The sequence below is a fragment of the Micromys minutus genome (genome assembly GCF_963924665.1).
Source record: "Micromys minutus genome assembly, chromosome: 31".
NCBI lineage: Eukaryota > Metazoa > Chordata > Mammalia > Rodentia > Muridae > Micromys > Micromys minutus.
Window position 1 is genome coordinate 26,429,344 of NC_137966.1, and position 19,907 is coordinate 26,449,250.

Consider the following 19,907-nt stretch of genomic DNA (forward strand, 5'->3'; position numbering starts at 1 on the left):
GATAATGGCAGTCAGTGGAAGGAAATCTAATCCTGCCTGCTAATCTCAGGGAGCAAATCCTAACCAAGTTGCAACAAGCCACTCCGATGGATACCTGGAGAATGCAGGATCTGATTCATCATGCTGAGCTCAATATACAAGATTCTCGTTCTAAAACTGATAAAATAATGGCCAGCTACAAAGCCTGCAAGCTCACTAATGCAACTAAGAACATCACAACCGGAGGGACACAGTTGAAAGGCACCCAACTTAGTTCTTTTTAAGAAGTCTATTTCACGGAGGTTAAGCCTGGAAAATATGGGTACAGGTATCTCCTTGTGTTTATAGACATCTTTTCAGGTTGGACGGAAGTGTTTCCTACCAAACATGAGACTGCTCAGTCAAGGCAAAGAAATTACTTGAAGACATCTTACCAAAGTATGGCTTCCCACAGATGATAGTGTCAGATCAGCTTTTGTGTCCAAGGTAAGTCAGAGTTTGGCCATGGTCCTGGAGATTGATTGGAAATTACATTGTGCATATAAACCCAGAGTTCAGGACAGGTAGAAAGAATGAATAAAACTCTTTTTAAAGAGACCCTAACAAAGTTAGCCTTGGAGGCTGTTGGTAACTGGGTGGCTCTTCTCCCATTTTCCCTCTGTAGGATACAGAATTCACCCTCTCAGATGTGACTTACCCCTTTCGAAATTATTTATGAAATGACACCCCCACTGCCCCTAACTTGCAGGCATGAGCCCTTGTAGAATTAGAGGACCAGCGCTACTTGAAGGACCTAAAAGCCATCTAGTGTTCCCACAGGCAGGTCTGGACTAACCTGTGTACTCTGTATGAAACAGGTCCCACACCGAAACCACACCTGGCAATTGGGTTTGTGTAAGGACCTTGGAACCACACTGAAAGGGCCCTTATATTGTGCTTCTAATTATGCCTACAGAGATGAAGGTAGTTGGGATTATAGCTTGGATCCACCACACCCATGCCTGGGCAGTAGACCTACTCATGGAACAAGAAGACCCCTGACTACTGGCTCTACCTGGACAACAGACTTGGCAGGTTTCCAAGGACCCCTAGAGCCAGCTCAGGCTCCAGCTGCAACACCAGGGCTACTGAAACTAGTCTGGACTTTTGGAATGCTGGGTCTAGGAAGTGTGAGCTCCACCTCCTTCCTTACCCACTTCAACCCTGGTACAGCTAATACCAAGACTCATCTATAATGCTGATGAGATGACCAGAGTACATTATAAGGACAACAGGCTTATCATGGCTGTCATAATGGGGCTGGTGGGGCTGGTGAGAGCAGGGACTGACATATCTTAGCTAGCCCTACAGATTTCTAGTTATGCCAACTTAAAAACAGCCATAGATGAGGACATTAAAAAACTGGAAAGTTTCTATGACCTTTCTTGGAGAAATAAAATTCTAGTTCCTATCAATTGCCTCAGGTGTGGAGTTATGAGATAGGAACTGTCATCAGACATTATAAACCAGGTATGATAGCTCACATCTATAATCCTACCACTTAGGAGTCTACGACAGGAGGACTGCTGTGAGTTTGAGGTCAGCCTGTAGTACATAAAACCTATTTCATAAAACATAAAGCACACATGTGAACATATACCTGCAAACACAAATTAAAAAACAAATTTAGGGTTGGGGAGATGGCTTAGTTAAGACACTGCTGAGGAGCTGAGTTTGATTCCCGGTACCTATGCTTCAGTTCCAGGGGATCTAATGCCATCTTCTGGCCTCTGTAGGCCCTACATGAAATTGGTGCACAAGCATACATGGAGGCAAAACAAAGCTCAAGCTTACAAAATTAAGACTACTTGTTGACCTTTCAGAAGACCAGAGTTCAATTCCCAGAACCCACCTTGGCAGGTCACATCTAACTACAACTCCAGCTTCAGGTGACCTATGCCCTCTCCTAGCCCCAGTGACTACTACCCACCCTCACCCCACCCACATAGAGGCATATACACATAAATAATAAACCTTTTTGTAAAATTCCGAAAAAACCAAAACTCTGGTTTACTTATTTCTCCTAAAGAGTTCATTGTTAATGAAGTTGTAAGGAAACTAATTTACAACTGAGATTTAGACATGAGGGAGAAGTGCTAATCTGGTAAAACTCACAGCAACAAACATTCTGGTCCCAGCAAACACAGCTCATTTGTTGCTTTCAACATTCTTGTTTGAGATGTCTTCAGGAAGTTTCGACGTAATCAGTGGTAAGCCTCTTGATCGTCACAGGAGAGGCACACTAGATCCCAGTGAAGGGCTTCCTTTCCTTCCTACTCCTAACTTACGACCTCTTTATCCAGCCTTGAAACTTCAGTGCAACTCCTAATGCAATTCAGCCTGTTCTGTCCATGGTGTGACATGTCAAGGAAAGAAACCACAAGTTTTGCAGAAAGTGTTCAACCCAGTGCCTGAGTGAGCACCTAGGAGGCTTGAGGCTGTAGGATCTATGCCTTCCCCGAGAAAAGAACTCTCTCGGGTTCACAAGTAGCCCAAGGTTAGACTGTTGTTGCAGGGTATTTGATTGCATTGTGAACCCCAGTTTCTGATTGTGGTATGGCTCAGCCTTTGAACTTCGAGCTTTCTGTTTAATGTAAAGAAGTAACCACTGAGCCATCTCTCCCTTGTTTGAAGAGTGGGAAGTAGACTGAAACGCCAGAGGCTCAATGACAGATGCTGGGTTATGACATTTACAACCCTCTGTGCTATTATTGCATAGCACCTGCCTTTCCCCATTTTTGTATTGGGATTTTTTTTCTTAAAACAAAAATCACATACACACAAAACCCCCAAACCTTTATTCATTTATTTTGTTTGTGTCCATTAAGGTCCCTCAGTAGGTGATGGTTAAGATCACAGAGGCCCGTTGGAATGTAAGGGGAGTTTTGTTAGGAACTCTTTCATGGAGGAATGAGCACTAAAGTGGGAACAGAGCTTTCAACCTTGGATAACATTAAACACACACTTAGATGGTTACAATGAACCTAACTGAAGGGACTCTAGCCAGCCCAGGCCTAGCAAACGTGGCTCAGGCAGGCCCTGCCCTTCTCTCCAACCCTCTGCCTTGCTAAAGAGCACTAGATTACATTCCTATAGCTAGCCCAGAAAGTCTGTTCCTTTATTTGTCCACTTCCTCTTCATGAAGCTGACTACCAAGGTCCAGCTATCAAAGTCTTGAAATCCAGCAATCAAAATCCCTTTGGCTCACCTGGTAGCATGCCCAATTCAAATTAATCACGTTATTCTAACATGGGTTTCTCCTTTTACCTTTATAAACTGCTGTTTGCCTATGGACCATGTCTAGGACCTCTCTATTCAGAGGCAGTCCTATGTCCTCTGGAACAAATATCCCTGCCCTCTCTCCCTTGTTCCCTTCCCTTCTCTCTCACTATCTTTGTCCCTTATCTCTATCATTTGTGGAATATATATATATATAATTTTATATTATATAAACATATTTTATAATATGTTACTATATTTTAAAACTTAATAAATCTGCATTGTCCTTGAGAACTTGGTCTTAGAGGTCCTGAATTGACATTCTTTCACTTACTATAGCTGTTATTATTTATTATTTCACTTTGTTTAAGTGAGTTGGAGCTTAATAAGAACCACCCACTGGGCCACAGTGTCTGAGATGTAATTTCTCTTACTATTGTTGAAGTTGTTACTAATGCAGAAAGACTATTTATTGTGCCTAAGTGGCATGTCTCCCCTCAGGAGAGGTGATGAAGCCCAGGGAGAGATCAAATGACAGCCTTTGAAGCATTTCAAGAAGCCACAAAGTTAAGTAGTACATGCACCCATACCATGAGCTAGACCCCTGCAGAACAGTCCTGCTGATCTTGCTATAGACAACCCTTCTAATGTAGCCCCAGATGACAACAGTTGCCTAAATTGCCCATTCAGGAACCTAGAGGCAACTTTTGTCTATCTCAAACTGACTGATACCACCATACCTTCGCTTGGGCCTATTAAAGTGTGTCCAGAGTTACTCTGTGAAAGAGACTAGGGAGGGCTCTGAAGCACAGATTATAGAGCACTGTGTAATGGAGACGTTAATCTCGCAACATCTTCAGTTTGAAAATCATATGAGTATTCTAACATTTATTTGATAGATTGACTTTAGTTACTGATTTTTTCAGTTGCTTTTAAGCAGAGGCAGTTTACAACAACACGTGCACAACCATTGATGATATCAGAATATTCATTTCCCTTTCTTTCAACTCACATCAAATAAATAGGCTGACATGCTTGATAAAGAACATCTTAAATGTTGGAGAACATCTGTGTTTCCAGACAGTTACGCACTCTTGGCCTTGATGGATGTCTTTGGCCAGTGATGAATCAATGCAAGGAACAGGCACATACATTAGGTTCCCAATAAATATTAGTCCCATTCTTCTATGGTTTACCAAAAGATTAAAAGTGCAGTATATTCAGTTAATGTTACATTTTGGATAGATGGTCTTTAGTATAAATATGCTCCAGATATTTCCTGGCATATTACTATGCCAAAAATTATTTAATATTCAAAGGGACCTTGACAGCTTTTATTTTGCCTAACAGCCAATTCCTCTTGCACATTGCAACCCCTGGTGTCCTTTTTCAATAACTGAATTTGGGTGCAGGGGAGATGGCCTACTCAACAAAATGAATCACAATTATAAGGGTGTAAGCTCAGATCTCCATCGCCAACATATAAAGCTAGGCACAGTGAAGTGTGTCTGTAGCTCCATCCCTTGAGATGGGAGACAGGAGAATCCTGGGAACTCACTGTTCAAGTCACCCACATGAGTAAAGGAGCTCCTAGTTCAGTGAGAGATTCTGTTTCAAAAGGTAAGGCAGACGATACCCATCGTCTTCACTTGATCGTGGATATACAATCGTGGGTATATTTACCCACACAAACATCTAGACATACATCCCAAAGAGCTGAATTTTGCTTTCTTTTTTTCTAGTGAATTTGGTTAAGAGAATTATGTGGGAATAATTAGAAGAAGTTTATTTTACAAATCACAATAATTTCCACTCCTTGAAGCAAGATTTCAGTTTTTAAAAAAATTTACTTATTCACAGTACACTGTAGCTGTCTTCAGACACACCAGAAGAGGGCATCAGATCCCATTACAGATGTTTATGAGCCACCATGTAGTTGCTGGGATTTGAACTCAGGACCTCTAGAAGAGCAGTCAGTGCTCTTAACCGCTGAGCCATCTCTCCAGCCCAAGAATTAAAATGTTTGATGCCATTAAAAACAGTCTGCAGCATTGCTTGGCCTACAATGGTGTATTAAATGGATGAATGAATATGTAAGTGACCAAATGCCTGGTGTCTTAGCTGTGGTCACTGTCGCTGTGACTTAATACTGTGACCAAAATCAAGTTGAGAATTAAGGGTTTAATTGGGTTATGCTGGTCCATTACTGAAGGAAGTTAGGTCAGGAACTCAAACATGGCAGGAACCTGAAGATGGTAGCTGATGCAGAGGCCATGGAAGGATATTACTCCCTGGCTTGCTCAGTATGGCTTGCTTAGCTTTCTTTCTTATAGAATCCAAGACTACTAGCCCAGGTTTGATCCCACTCACGATGGGCTGGGCTCTCATTCATCAATCACTAATTAAAATAGTTTTCCATAGGCTTGCCAAACAGTCCAAACTTATGAAGGCATTTTCTCAGTTAGGGTTCACTCCTTTCAGATGACTCTAGCTTGTATTAAGTTGACATAAAATTATTGAGCACAATTGACCTCTTGTCAACTTGACACATAGTTCTTTAAAAAATATAACCTTTCCCCTTCTTTGGTTTATCACAAAGATATTATATATATATATATATATATATATATATATATATATATATATATATATATATATATTAATAAATATAAATATGAGATATAAATATTTTTCACAAATGTAAAGCATTGCAAACTTAAAAATACCAGTCTTTACCAAATCAACTCTTTAAAAGTTCAGTCTCTATAAAAATGCAAAATATTTTAAAAGCCAAAATTGTATACAGCCAAGAGGCCTTGTGTACACAGATCAGCCCTGAAGAAGCTAGTTAAACATGCTACTCACCTCTTCAATGGAATGAGGTATACAGCTGCTCTTCCTGAAATGCCAGGAATGATGTAGTTTTATAGCCTGGTACTCTTTTGCTGGCTGATGAGGCAGGCTCTGTCTCTATCTCCCAGAATTTGTGGTTTTACTTAGTCTAGACCTTTCCCCTAAATCTTGAGCACTACTTTTAGACCATAAAACCCACTTTTATAAGTGACATCACTTGTGATTTACAACATCCTAAGTGACTTCTCAGATGAAGGGTTGAGAAGAGAGCTGTACCCAAGCTGTGTGCATTCACTCTGGCTGAACTCAAGAGTGTTTCCTTTTCTGTTCTAGCTATCCCAAGGCCTGGAAGCTTCTAGCCTCCATATAATCTAATTTTCCAAGATGACTAATCCAATCTGTCTTCTCTTGGCTTCTGTCTGAATTGTTCTGCCAGGCCTCACACTAACTTTGGAGATTCTAATCTTCTGGCTCCTTCTCATTCTCTGGCTCATTTTGTCTTCACCTGTGTCTAGCTTGTTCTTTCTGTAACCTGTCTCTGTAAAACTGACCTGGTAAAACTGCTGTGTACATCACCACCTCTCTTTCTCTTAATCAATCTCTCCCTCTCTCTCTCACTCACTCATTCACTCACTTATGTAACCTTTCTTTCCTGTGCTGCTCTCATGTGATCTCAGCATATCCTATCTCAGACTCATTCTGTCAAATCTTTCTCTGACTCATCACTTTGTCTGCTCCTCAATCAGACGTCACTTTCAAACATGGCTGCTTCCTTCTATAAACAAAGCTTACTTTCATCATTAAAGGGATTAAAGGCATCAATTAAGGGTATGTCTATATTCCAGATCTGTGCCTGCATTCTTGCTGAATCATGTAGACCTACAAAGGATGTGATCCTTTGCCAGAGCAACCATGTTGCTGGATTAAATTTTTCTACACTAGTAACTAATTTTTTTCAAACCTTTAAAAAAATGATGGTTTTAGATAAATGCTTTAACTTCCCTTTTAGCCCACCACCCACCAGAGGGTTTAGCAACAGTGGTAACACAACCTAGCAGAGACAGCCAGGCCTCAGCCTCTGTCACTGTCCATGAAATCTTTTTTATGCTTGCCTCAGCTCTTGTCTTGCCTCAGCATGTGTGCCTGTCTTAGCTGACAATCAACTTTGCCAATCAGCTCATGACCAAAAAAGCAGCAAAAAAGTGCTGGCAAAACACCAGAAGTTTTGTGGTGTGTTTCTCTCTCTATGGAGTCCCAAAAAATGTAGCTCAATTATGCAATATATGAATGTTGTTGGCAAAGAATCCTTTTTCTATCACATGCTTGCTTTAGCAGAACATCCTTTCACTTGTGTCTGCTTTAGCAAAACATTCCTTCATGAGTTTTCCTTAGTCTTTCACCTGTGTCCACTTCAGTTAAATGTTCCTTCACAACTTTGCCTCAGAAAAACACTATTCAACTGACTTTCCAAAGAACCCCCAAGTTTCCATTTCATACACCTAGGTGTTTCTTAGGACTAGGCCAATCCTTATGCCCACAGGCCTCGGTCATTCTTCCTAAGACCTTAAATTTTGGGCACTATCTCTGAGTCAACAGTAAATATTCTTGTGAAAGAAGCCAGATGTATGCTATAAAACATCTCATTGTAAGCATATCTTAAATTGTTGTGCACTTGGACTTGAGTTGTTATTTAAATTTTTCCATAATTATGTTGTGCTTAAACATGACTGAAGTAAAATGATCTAGGCCAGATTCTAGAAGTCCTGGTCCAGCACTGGCTATAATAAAATCAGGCTGAGCTGAGTTTCATTCTTACCTCACCCTGATCATCTTTTCCTTGTCTGTTGTAAAGCCTACAGGGAAATCTCCACACAATCTTTAAAAATTCAGTCTCTCAACTGCAGACTTCTACAAAATCAAAAATATGTTAAATACTTTTTAGTTTAAAGAGGGAAGAACCAAGACACAGTCACAATCTGAAAAGAATAGAACCATACCCCCAACAGTGTAACTAACTTAAAATCCAATATCTGGGATTTATTCAGTATCATCTGGGCTCCTCCAAGGAGTTTTAGCCACTTCTCTGGCACCACCCTCTGCAATACACGCAATCTATGTTTTTTTTCTTTATTAGTATTTTTTACAAATTTATTGGATAGTCTCTGTATTTACATTTTATATGTATACTCCTCCCCCCACTCCCCTCCCTCCTCCTCCTCAACTTGGCAATCTATGTTCTAAGCTTGAGCAGGTTCCCACTCTTTGTTCTTAGTGGTCATCCCATAGTACTGACATCTCCAAATGGGGTCTTCTCCCTCAGCGGGGCTGCACCTTCACCAATAGTTTCTTCTGGGCACTCACTCTTCATCATGCAAAACCTCAACTTTTCTCCCTGACACCTTCAGTCTTGGGGCTTTCACTGCTATTCTGTCTGTACCTTTACCATTGACTTCTGGGCTTTTAGAGTGTCAAGCCTCAGAGTTCTCCATGACCCCTTGATGCCCTCAACACCAGTTACATCTGGGAGACTTACACATGATCAAGTTTGGTTGCCAGAGCAAAGCACAACCTTGGCCACTGTGAACATAGCTTGCATGTGCTGACTCCAACAACTCAATGATGACAGCCTCTTAATTATAGCTGATTCTTCAGCTCCAGCTGATCAGCATCTATTGTCCCTATTGAAGCCTAGGTAAAATATTAAGGCCTAGGTAACTGCTACCTAGATAGCCTGGCATTTTGTGTTGTTACTAATATTATAAGGAAACTTTCTCATATGTGTCTAGGAAAATTTCTCATGCCCAAGTTGATTAAATATTCTGTTACATTTTGTGACTTTGGAAACCAGTCATGATAGAAATTAATAGAACTGCTTTGTATAGTGGCCCACAATAAGCTTGGATTCAAACTTACCCTACAGCAGCACTTCCTGCACCTGTGTATGAGCTTTTATGGTTTGCTTTTATAAGCTGCCCCTGGGATGGACCCCAACACGAGAGAAACACTTGTAACAACATAAGAAGCCATTTGAAATAAGGCTTTCCTTTTGAGTAGGGGCTGAATAAATAAGTTCTCAAGACCTCCCTGGTAACCAACATCCTGGTTGGCAAGTTAAGACATGAATGTTAAGCAAAGCAAGTCTCCTGTCACAGTTGAATATCCCAACCCGTGGGAGCAGGATAAGTATATAACAAAGACATGTTTCAAGGAAATCCTGTATCCCTAAGTTCTGATTGGTGGAATAACTTAACACAAATGTTTATAGATGTTAGACTTACAAAGTCCTATTGGATCTTGTTTTAATGTCACAGCTCAGCTTCTGAGTCTGAACCATGTTCCTGATCAATCAGTCCTGGGGCATGTGCTCAATAAACTATCCCTGTCTGACTGAGATTGTTGTTTGTGTGGTTTGTGAGTTGACTCCTGGACCCTAACAGTCCCAACAAAATGAAGGTTTTACTTTAGTGGTTCTGGTTGCTTGCTAATCACAGATGATTCTTCAGTTCCATTTAACTATAAAACGCAGATTCTTCACAAAAATGGCCCAGTATAGTCTTTGCTTCCTTCTGAATTTCACAAACTAGGTTTCCATCATCTGCATGGTTTTCAACACTCTTCTAAGCTCCTACAGAATAGCTTGCTGAGCTCTCAACACGATGGCTCTTCTAGCCTACAGTTCCAAAGTTTTTAAGCAATCTTCCCCAAAGCAACATGGTTATATCTGTCACAGCAGTACCCCAATCCTGGTGCCAATTTGTATTAGTTTGGGTTACTATTGCTATGATGAAACCCCAAAAAATTAGTAAGCACATCTGGACTTAGTTCTAATTTGTATGTACTGTGCATATTGAGAAATAGGGGATGCAATTTCAGCTAAAACGATGAGTTTCTATTGAGTGAGACCAGAGAAGACACAAGAAAGAGGGAGTCTTGTGGGCTGAATAAAGACATCTTAATCCTCAGGACATGAGAGTGTGTTATCCTCATTACAAAAAAGTTTAGTTATTTGTTTATTTATTCCTGGAGACAGAGTTTCATGTAGCCCAGGCTAGTCTTGGAAAATTTAAATAACCAAGAATGATTGAATTTTTTTAGACAGAGTTTTTTTTTTTTTTGTGTAGTCTCAATTGTCCTGGAACTAGCTCTGTAGACCAGGCTGGCCTCAAACTCACAGAGATCTGCCTACCTCTGCCTCCTGAGTGCTGGGATTAAAGGCATGTGCTAACACCACCAGCTAACCTTGACTTTCTAATCTCCCTGCTTTTACCTCCCTGGTGCTGAAATTTCTCAAGTGTTAAGATTACCGGCCCTGGGAATGGAACTTAAAAGCAACAAATTTATTTTACATCATTTAATTATTATTTGTAATTGTTATGGCCAAGATCAGAAAGTTGTAATCAGAGAAAGGGTGTGTCCTGGATAGGTCTTTGTCAGCTTGACACAAGCTAGTATCATCATCTGAAAGGAAGGAAGCTTGACTGAGAAAATGCCGGCATAAACTAGGGCTATGGGCAAGCCTGCAAGGCATCTTTTAAATTAGTAATCGATATGGGAGGGCCCAGTCCATCATGGGTTGGGCCATCTCTGGGCTAGTGGTCCTGTATTCTATAAGAAAGCAGGCTGAGCAAAGCTATGGGAAGAAGACAGTCAGCAGCACTTATTCATGGCCTATGTATCAGCTCCTGCCTCCAGGTTCCTGCCCTATTTGAGTTTCAGTCCTGGCTTCCTTCAGTGATGGACTACAATGTGGAAATTTAAGTCCAACAAACCCTTTCTTTTTCAACTTGTATTTGTTCCTGGTGTTTCATCACAGCAATAAAGACCTTAACGAAGGCAGGGTATAATTAATAAATAGATATTTTGCTGAGTTACAAGCTTACCTAACAGGATCTGCCCAGAAAGCCCGTGCTTGTAGACTAAACGCACAGACCCTTTTTCACTTGGACCAGCAAAGATCTGGGGACACAGGCCTGGTGAGATTGTGCTGTGAGTAACCAAAGTGCAGAGAGGGCTAGGCAGAGCTCTCAGAAAAGGTGCCCCTACGGCCCCAGAGGGACTCTGCTCAAGGACTGAATGCACAGGCCCTTGTCAGTGGGAACCTGGGTCTGCCCTGGAAAGGCAGTACTTGAAGATCAGCCCCACAGGCCCTCTTACACCCGAACCAGAGGGGAGCCTGGTACATAGGCCCAGGGAAAGCACACCCAGAGTTCTCAGAGAGCAGAGAGTACTGTGCTATCTGGAATAGGGTCTGTTTTGGCCTAGAGAAAGAGCCAGGTCCCTGCCAGTAGTACTCAGGACCTGTGGACAGAGGGCTGAGCTTCCAGAACAGCCTCACAAGAGCTCCCACACCTGATCCCACAAAGACAGAGCTGAGTCACTGCTACCAGAACTCACTGCTTGCCCACTAAAAGCCGAACACTCAGAAGCGACTTTCTTCCTGAGCTTACAGGCCCTCAGGTCCACAGGAGAGGCAGGTGCCAGTCACCGACAACAAGACCACGTATAATCACAGATAACAAGATGGCAAGAGGAAAACGAAAGAACTTAAGGAACAGAAATCAAGACAACCTGGCAACATCAGAACCCAGCTCTCCCACCACAGCAAGCAGTGTAATGCCAAACACTCCAGAAAAAGGAGACACAGACTTGAAATCATACCTCACAATGATGATGGAGATCTTCGAGAAGCGCAAGAATGACTCCCTTAAACAAGCACAGTAGGAAACACATAAACAAATAGAAGTTTTAAAGAGGAAACACAAAAATCACTCAAAGAACTATAGGAAAACACAACCAAACAGATGAAGGAATTGAAAATGGAAATAGAAACAATAAAGAAAACACAAAAAGAGACAACCCTGGAGATAGAAAACCTAAAAAAGAAACCAGGAATCCAGATACAAACATCACCAATAGACTACAATAGATGGAAGAGAGAATCTCAGGGGCTGAAGACAATATAGAAAAGATAGACAAAACAGTCAGAGAAGATGCAAAAACCAAAAAGTTCCTAACTCAAAACGTACAGGAGATCCAGGACACGACGAGAAGACCAAACCTAAGGATTATAGGAATAGAAGAAAGCGAGGAATATCAACTAAGAGGCACAGTAAATATCTTCAACAAAATCATAGCAGAACACTTCCCTACCCTTAAGACGGAGATGACCATGAGCACAAAAGAAGCCTACAGAACCCCAAATAGATTGGACCAGAAAAGAAACTCTTCCCGACACATAATAATCAAAACAACAACTGTTCAAAACAAAGAAAGAATACTAAAAGCAGTAAGGGAAAAAGGACATGTAACATATAAAGGCAGACCAATCAGAATTATACCCAACTTCTCAACAGAGACTATGAAAGCTAGAAGATCCTGGACAGACTTCATACAGACACTAAGAGAACACAAATGTCAGCCCAGGTTACTATATCCAGCAAAACTCTCAATCACCATAGATGGAGAGACCAAGATATTCCAGGACAAAACTAAATTTACACAATATCTGAACACAAATCCAGCCCTACAAAGAATAACTGATGGAAAACCCAATACAAGGAGGGAAACTACATCCTAGAAAAAGCAAGAAAACCAAAGAAGAAAAGAAGAAAAACACAGACATAATTCTACCTCTAAAAGCAAAAATAGCAGGAAACAGCAATCACTATTCCTTAATATCTGTGAACATAAATGGACTCAATTCCCCAATAAAGAGACATAGGCTATCAGACTGGATACATAAACCAAATCCAGCATTCTGCTGCATACAGGAAACTCATCTCAGAGACAAGGACAGACAATATCTCAGAGTAAAAGGCTGGGAAAAACCTTTCCAAGCAAACGGCCCCAAGAAACAAGCTGGAGTAGCTATTCTAATATCGAATAAAATAGATTTTCAACCAAAGTTATCAAAAAAAGGTAAGGAAGGACACTTTTTACTCATTACAGGAAAAATTTATCAGAATGAATTCTCAATCCTTAACATATATGCTCCAAATAGAAGAGCACCCATATTCATAAAAGAAACCCTACTAAAGCTCAAAACATACATTGCACCACACACAATAATAGTGGGAGATTTCAACACCCCACTCTCATCAATGGACAGATCATGGAAGCAGAAACTGAACAGGGACACAGTGAAACTAGCAGAGGTTGTGAACCAGTTGGAATTAACAAACATCTACAGAACATTCCATCCTAAAACAAAAGAATACACCTTCTTCTCAGCACCTCAAGGCACCTTTTCCAAAATTGACCATATAGTCAGTCACAAAACAAGCCTCGATAGATATAAGAAGATTGAAATATTCCCATGCATCCTATCAGATCACCATGAACTAAGGCTGGTCTTTAATAACAGCAAAAACAATAAAAAGCCCAAATACACATGGAAGCTGAACAATGTTCTACCAACGATAGCTTGGTCAAAGAAGAAATAAATTAAGGATTTTTTATAAATTAATGAAAATGAAAGAACAACATACCCAAACCTATGGGATGCAATGAAAGCAGTACTAAGAGGAAAACTCGTACCTCTGGGTGCCTCCAAAAAGAAACTGGAGAGAGCATACACTAGCAACTTGACAGCACAGTTGAAAGCTCTAGAACAAAAAGAAGCAGATACACCCAAGAAGAGTAGACAGCAAGAAATAATCAAATTCAGAGCAGAAATTTACCAAATAGAAACAGAACCATTCAAAGAATCAACAAACCAAGAGCTGGTTCTTTGAGAAAATTAACAAGATTGATAAACCCTTAGCCAGACTAACTAGAGGGCAAAGAGAGAGTATTCAAATTAACAAAATCAGAAATGAAAGTGGAGACATAACAACAGAAACTGAGGAAATTGAAGAAATCATCAGATCCTACTACAAAATCCTATACTCAACAAAACTGGAAAATCTAGAGAACATGAAAAAACTCCTAGACAGATACCAGATACCAAAGTTAAACCAGGACCAGATAAACTATCTAATCTCATAACATCCAAAGAAATAGAAGCAGTCATCAAAAGCCTCTCAACCAAAAAAAAGCCTGGGACCAGATGGGTTCAGTGCATAATTCTATTAGACATTTATTGATGACCTAATTCCAATACTCTCCAAACTATTCCACAAAATAGAGTCATATTGAACACTACCCAACTCATTCTTCAAAGCCACAATAACTCTCATTCCTAAACCACACAAAGACCCTACAAGGAAAGAGAACTTCAGACCAATCTCCCTTATGAAAACTGATGCAAAAATACTCAACAAAATCCTTGCAAACTGAATCCAAGAACACGTCAAAACAATCATTCACCATGACCAAGTAGACTTCATCCCAGGGATGCAGGGATGGTTTAATATACGGAAATCCATCAATGTAATCCACTATATAAACAAACTCAAAGAAAAAAAACTACATAGTCATCTCACTAGATGCTGAGAAAGCATTTGACAAAATTCAATATCCCTTCATGTTAAAAGTCTTGGAAAGAGCAGGAATCCAAGGCCCATACCTAACATAATAAAAGCAATATACAGCAAACCAATGATCAACATCAAACTAAACAGTGAGAAACTTGAAGCAATTCCACTAAAATCAGGGACTAGACAAGGCTGCCAACTCTTCCCTTACCTAGTCAACATAGTACTGGAAATCCTGGCCAGAGCAATTAGACAGCAAAAAGAAATCAAAGGGATACAAATCAGAAAGGTAGAAGTAAAAATATTACTATTTACAGATGACATGATAGTACACTTAAGTGACCCCAAAAATTCCACCAGAAAACTTTTACAGCTGATAAACAACTTCAGCAAAGTGGCTGGATATAAAATAAATCAGTAGCCTTCCTCTACTCAAAGAACAAACATGCTGAGAAAGAAATTAGGGAAAAGATACCCTTCACAATAGTCACAAACAATATGAAATACCTTGGTGTGATTCTAACTAAGCAAGTGAAGGACCTGTATGACAAAAACTTCAAACCTCTAAAGAAGAAAATTGAGTAAGATCTCAGAAAATGGAAAGATCTCCCATGCTCATGGATTGAAAGGATCAACATTGTAAAAATGGCCATCTTACTAAAAGCAATGTACAGTTTCAATGCAATCCCAATAAAAATTCCAACTCAATTCTTTATAGAGTTGGAAAGAGCAACTTGCAAATTCATCTGGAATAACAAAAAACCTAAAATATCGAAATCTATCCTCAACAACAAGAAAACATCTGTGAGAATCACCACCCTGACCTCAAGCTATTGTGTTAAAAACTGCATGATACTGGTACAGAGATAGGCAGGTAGATCAATGGAACAGAATTGAAGATCTAGAAATGAACTCTCACACATATGGTCACTTGATTTTTGACAACAGAGCTGAAAACATTCAATGAAAAAAGGACAGCCTCTTCAACAAATGATGTTGACTCAACTGGCACTCAGCATGCAGAAGAATGAAAATGAAAATTACCTCCTTGTACAAAGCTCAAGAGCAAGTGGACCAAAGATCTCCACATTAAACCAGGTACACTGAAACTATTAGAAAAGAAAGTAGGGAAAACCTTAGAAAACATAGTAACAGGGGAAATTTTCCTGAACAGAACACCAATGGCTTGTGCTTTAAGACCAAGGATCAAGAAATGGGACTTAATGAGATTGCAAAGTTTCTGTAAGGCTAAGGACACTGTCAAGAAAACAAAATGGCAACCAACAGATTGGGAAAAGATCTTTACCAATCCTACATCTGATAGAGGTCTAATATTTAATATATACAAAGAACTCAAGAAGTTAGACGCCAGAGAATCAAAGAATCCTCTTTAAAAAATGGAGTACAGAGCTAAACAAAGAATTCTGAATTGAGGAATATCAAATGGCTGAGAAGCATCTAAGGAAGTGCTGTACATCCCTAGTCATCAGGAAAATGCAAATCTAAGTAACCCTGAGATTCTACTTCACACCAGTCAGAATGGCTAAGATCAAAAACTCAGATGACAGCAGATGCTGGCAAGAATGTGGATAAAGCATTCCTCCACTGTTGTTGGGGTTGTAAGCTGGTACAACCACTCTGGAAATCAGTTTGGCGGTTCCTCAGAAAATTGGACCTAGTCCTACCTGAAGACCCAGTTATTTCACTTCTGGGCATATACCCCAATGATGCTCTAACATACAATAAGGACACATGCTCTACCATATTCATAGCAGCCTTATTTATAATAGCCAGAAGCTAGAAAGAATCCAGATGTCCTTTGGTAGATGAATGGATACAAAAATTGTGGTATATTTACACAATGGAGTACTACTCAGCTCTTAGAAACAACGACTTTATGAAATTCCTAAGCAAATGGATGTATCTAGAGAATATCATCCTGAGTGAGGTAACCCAGTCACAAAAGAGCAGATATAATATATGCAGTCACTGATAATTGGATACTAGCCCCAAAAAGCTCTGAATACCCCAGAAACAATTCACAGGCCATATGAAGCTCAAGAAAAACAAGGCCAAAAAGTAAAAGCCTCAGTCCTTCATAGAAAACAACAACAACAACAAGAAGTGTATAGCATCCACTCAGAGTGGGGTACACCTAGACCTTAAATCATTAATAACTCAAGAGCTAAGAAGATAGCCTTGTGGCAATTTTTGGTATTTAAAAATCATTATGTTCAATCTATATACACCCTCCTGTCAGCTTAAAATAGTTGTTCAACTGGATCCTTGCTGGACTGGAAACCCCCTTGCTTGTTTACCATTTCCTATAAAACCTGTGTCTTTGAGATCTCAGGGCTGCTTCACCAACCTGTGCTGCTGTGTCAGTGTCAATGGTAAGCCGGAGCTCGTGCTTGTAATAAAGAGACCCTAGTGCAACTGCATCGTAATTGACTCCTTGGTGGTCTTTTGGAGTTTACAAAGCAGGTGCAACAAAAGCACACAGGTACTAGCAGAATCCCAGGGACAGAGAGGAAGGATGTATTAGTGTGTGTGCACTGTGACAATACTATTGCAGACGAGGGGCAATTGAAACACATTTTGAACAAGTTTTGAAACTATTCAGGAAGGTCAGACTGGTTCTACCCCGACTCCTCTTTCTTTGGCCTACTTCCTTACCCTTCAGTTTACCCTCTCCCTGATTGCCTCCTTCCTTTATGATTTTCACTTCCTGCCTCTCTGTGTCTGTGTCTTTCTTTCTGTGTGAATATTTATATATAAGTGCAAATGGCCTGTAGGAAGGTTCTAGGACACTTTGTAAAAGTCCACCACATCGGTTCTGGAGATTGAAGTCGTGAGCATTTACCCTGGAGCTGGTGAGCATTTACCCTGGAGCTGTTCTTGCTGCCCCTCGTGTTGGTTTATAAAATCAGAGTCTGTGTAGTCCACGCTTGCCCCAGACTGTATAGTTGGAAATAATCTTGAACCCTGACTGTGATGCCTCGGTCTCCACTTAGAGATGCAGGCAGGGACACCTCAGGCTGTCCAGGTAGCCAGTTATGACCTTACCCTGTCCTCACCCCCAGTTTCTCTTCTGTGTGGATCTGCCGTGGCGTCTGTTGCTGCATCTGTCTGCTCTCATGAAGATGCCGCACAGACTGGAGTGCCTAACTCAGGACCTCTGTGGAACTGGGTCACTTCTGCAAAGTCTTCAAATACAGTCACATTCTGAAGAACCTCGGTGTGTAAATCACCATAGGAGACAATTCTGCTTATTAAAAAACAACTTATAATTATCGACAAGCCTTGAGAGAGCTGGAGACCTGAGGAAAACACCACAGCGGCCCAGGTTTGGTTGTTGTATGAGAGAAAGTGACTTCCCACACCGGCTTCAGTAAGATTGGCATGCAAACTGGGTGATTGTATTACATCCCCATGGTTTTCTTTGTTTTGATAATCATATTAAGCTTATGTAAGACGCCACACTTGGGGCAAAAGCAAAGAGCATATGGTAGCTGAGGACTGTGGCCCAAGCCTGTAACCTTAGCTCTTAGGAAGCCGAAGCAGGAGAATTAGGAATTTGAGGCTTGGCTGGGCTATGTGAGCTCTGACTCAAACAAAGCAAAACAAAGCAAATAAACAAGATTATATGGGAATTCTTTGTATATATTTGTTTGTTTTCTTGATTTTTTTTTGAGATAGGGTCTTGTCTTGTAGTCTAGAGTGGGCAATTCACCTCAGTCTACCCTTCCCAGTGCCGGGATGAGAGGGTCTGTCACATCTGGCTTCCTTTGTATAATTTTCCCTAAGTCTGAAATTATTTCAAAATTCAAGCACTGAGTTGGTGAGAGGGTTTTATAACCTGATGACCTGAATTCAGGCCCCAGGACTTTACATAGTGGAAAGAGAGAAATGAAAATGAAAATTGTCTTCTGGTCTCTGTCACCACACACACACACACACACACACACACACACACACACACACACACACACACCACACGCACACAGACTGGAGAGATGGCTCAGTGGTTAAGAGCACTTGGTGCTCTTCCAGAGGACTCCGGTGTGAGTCCCAGCAGTTACATGGCAGCTAATGATGGCTTAGAAGTTTGTGCACTCGGCACGGTAAGTGACAACAAGCCATATAGAGACAAGGCCCCCACACACAGAAAGTGAAAAACAAACGACTCTTTAAGTATAAGTAGAAAAATATCTTTTTAAAGGTACTAGATTTTTTTTAAAAAAAGAAAGAAAAAACAATTAAACAGTGAAGAAACAGAAGACAGAAGGGAATGTTGGATGGGAGAGGCTGGCTATCACGGAAGGAGGGAAAGGCAGAAAAAGACCTGGAGAAAATGGGTCACGCAAGGTCAGAGCTTCTATCTGCTCCTCAAATGCCCACTGGCCCTTGCTTCTGGAACCGATACCATGGATCTCCAAGCCTGTTTTGGGGTCACAAGGGTCACTGAGACACAAACTGGAGGACAGAATAGGCACCCCCAACTATTTTATTCAGAAAGGCCTCAGTTTAACTTCTGACATTCGGCGCATGTGACACAGTAAACTGATGTACGTTACAAAGAATGAATTCTCTGTATGCCAGCATCTCCAGCGCATCGACACTTTCTTACTTTTTATTGTAGTAGCGGGGAATTGAAGCCAGGGCCTTCCGCATACTGGGTAGTACTACAGAGCTTCATATCAGCTCCTCATCTTTAGAGATAGGATTTAAGTCTCACAAAATTTACCACTTTAAGGTATAGACCCAGAATTTGGGAGGTGGAGGTAAGGAGGATGGGAGTTAAAAGTCATCCTCGGCTACATAGGGAGTTAGGGCTCAGCCTGGAACAGGTGAGGCCATGTCTAAAACAAAAAATAAATCCCGATTTCAAAGTGTAGGATCCAGTGGTTTTGGCATATTCATAAAGTCCTGCAGCTATCACCAATGCCGAGGTGGCGGCCATTCCCTGTTCTTACAATACATGGCCTTTGGAAATGACAGATGTGTTTTCTGAGTGTCTTTCCTGAAGATTTCACGCTGCACATCACAGAGGCTCCGCCCTCTCGGTGGCCAGCTGTCACTGGATTGGACGCGTGGATTGGGTGTGCACAGGAGCGTCCAATCGCTCTGGCGCCTGCGGTGTATCTAGGTGTGCACGCGCAGAGGGCACCCGGGGCAGGTATGGCGCTATCCTGGTGGCGCGCGTTTCCACGGGCGGCGCGGCGCTATCCGTGGCCCACTAACGTGCTGCTCTACGCCGGGCTTTTCTCGGCCGGTGACGCGCTGCAGCAGCGACTGCGGGGCGGCCCAGCCGATTGGCACCAGACGCGGCGCGTGGCCACTCTGGCTGTGACCTTCCACGGAAACTTCAACTACGTGTGGCTGCGCCTGCTGGAGCGCGCT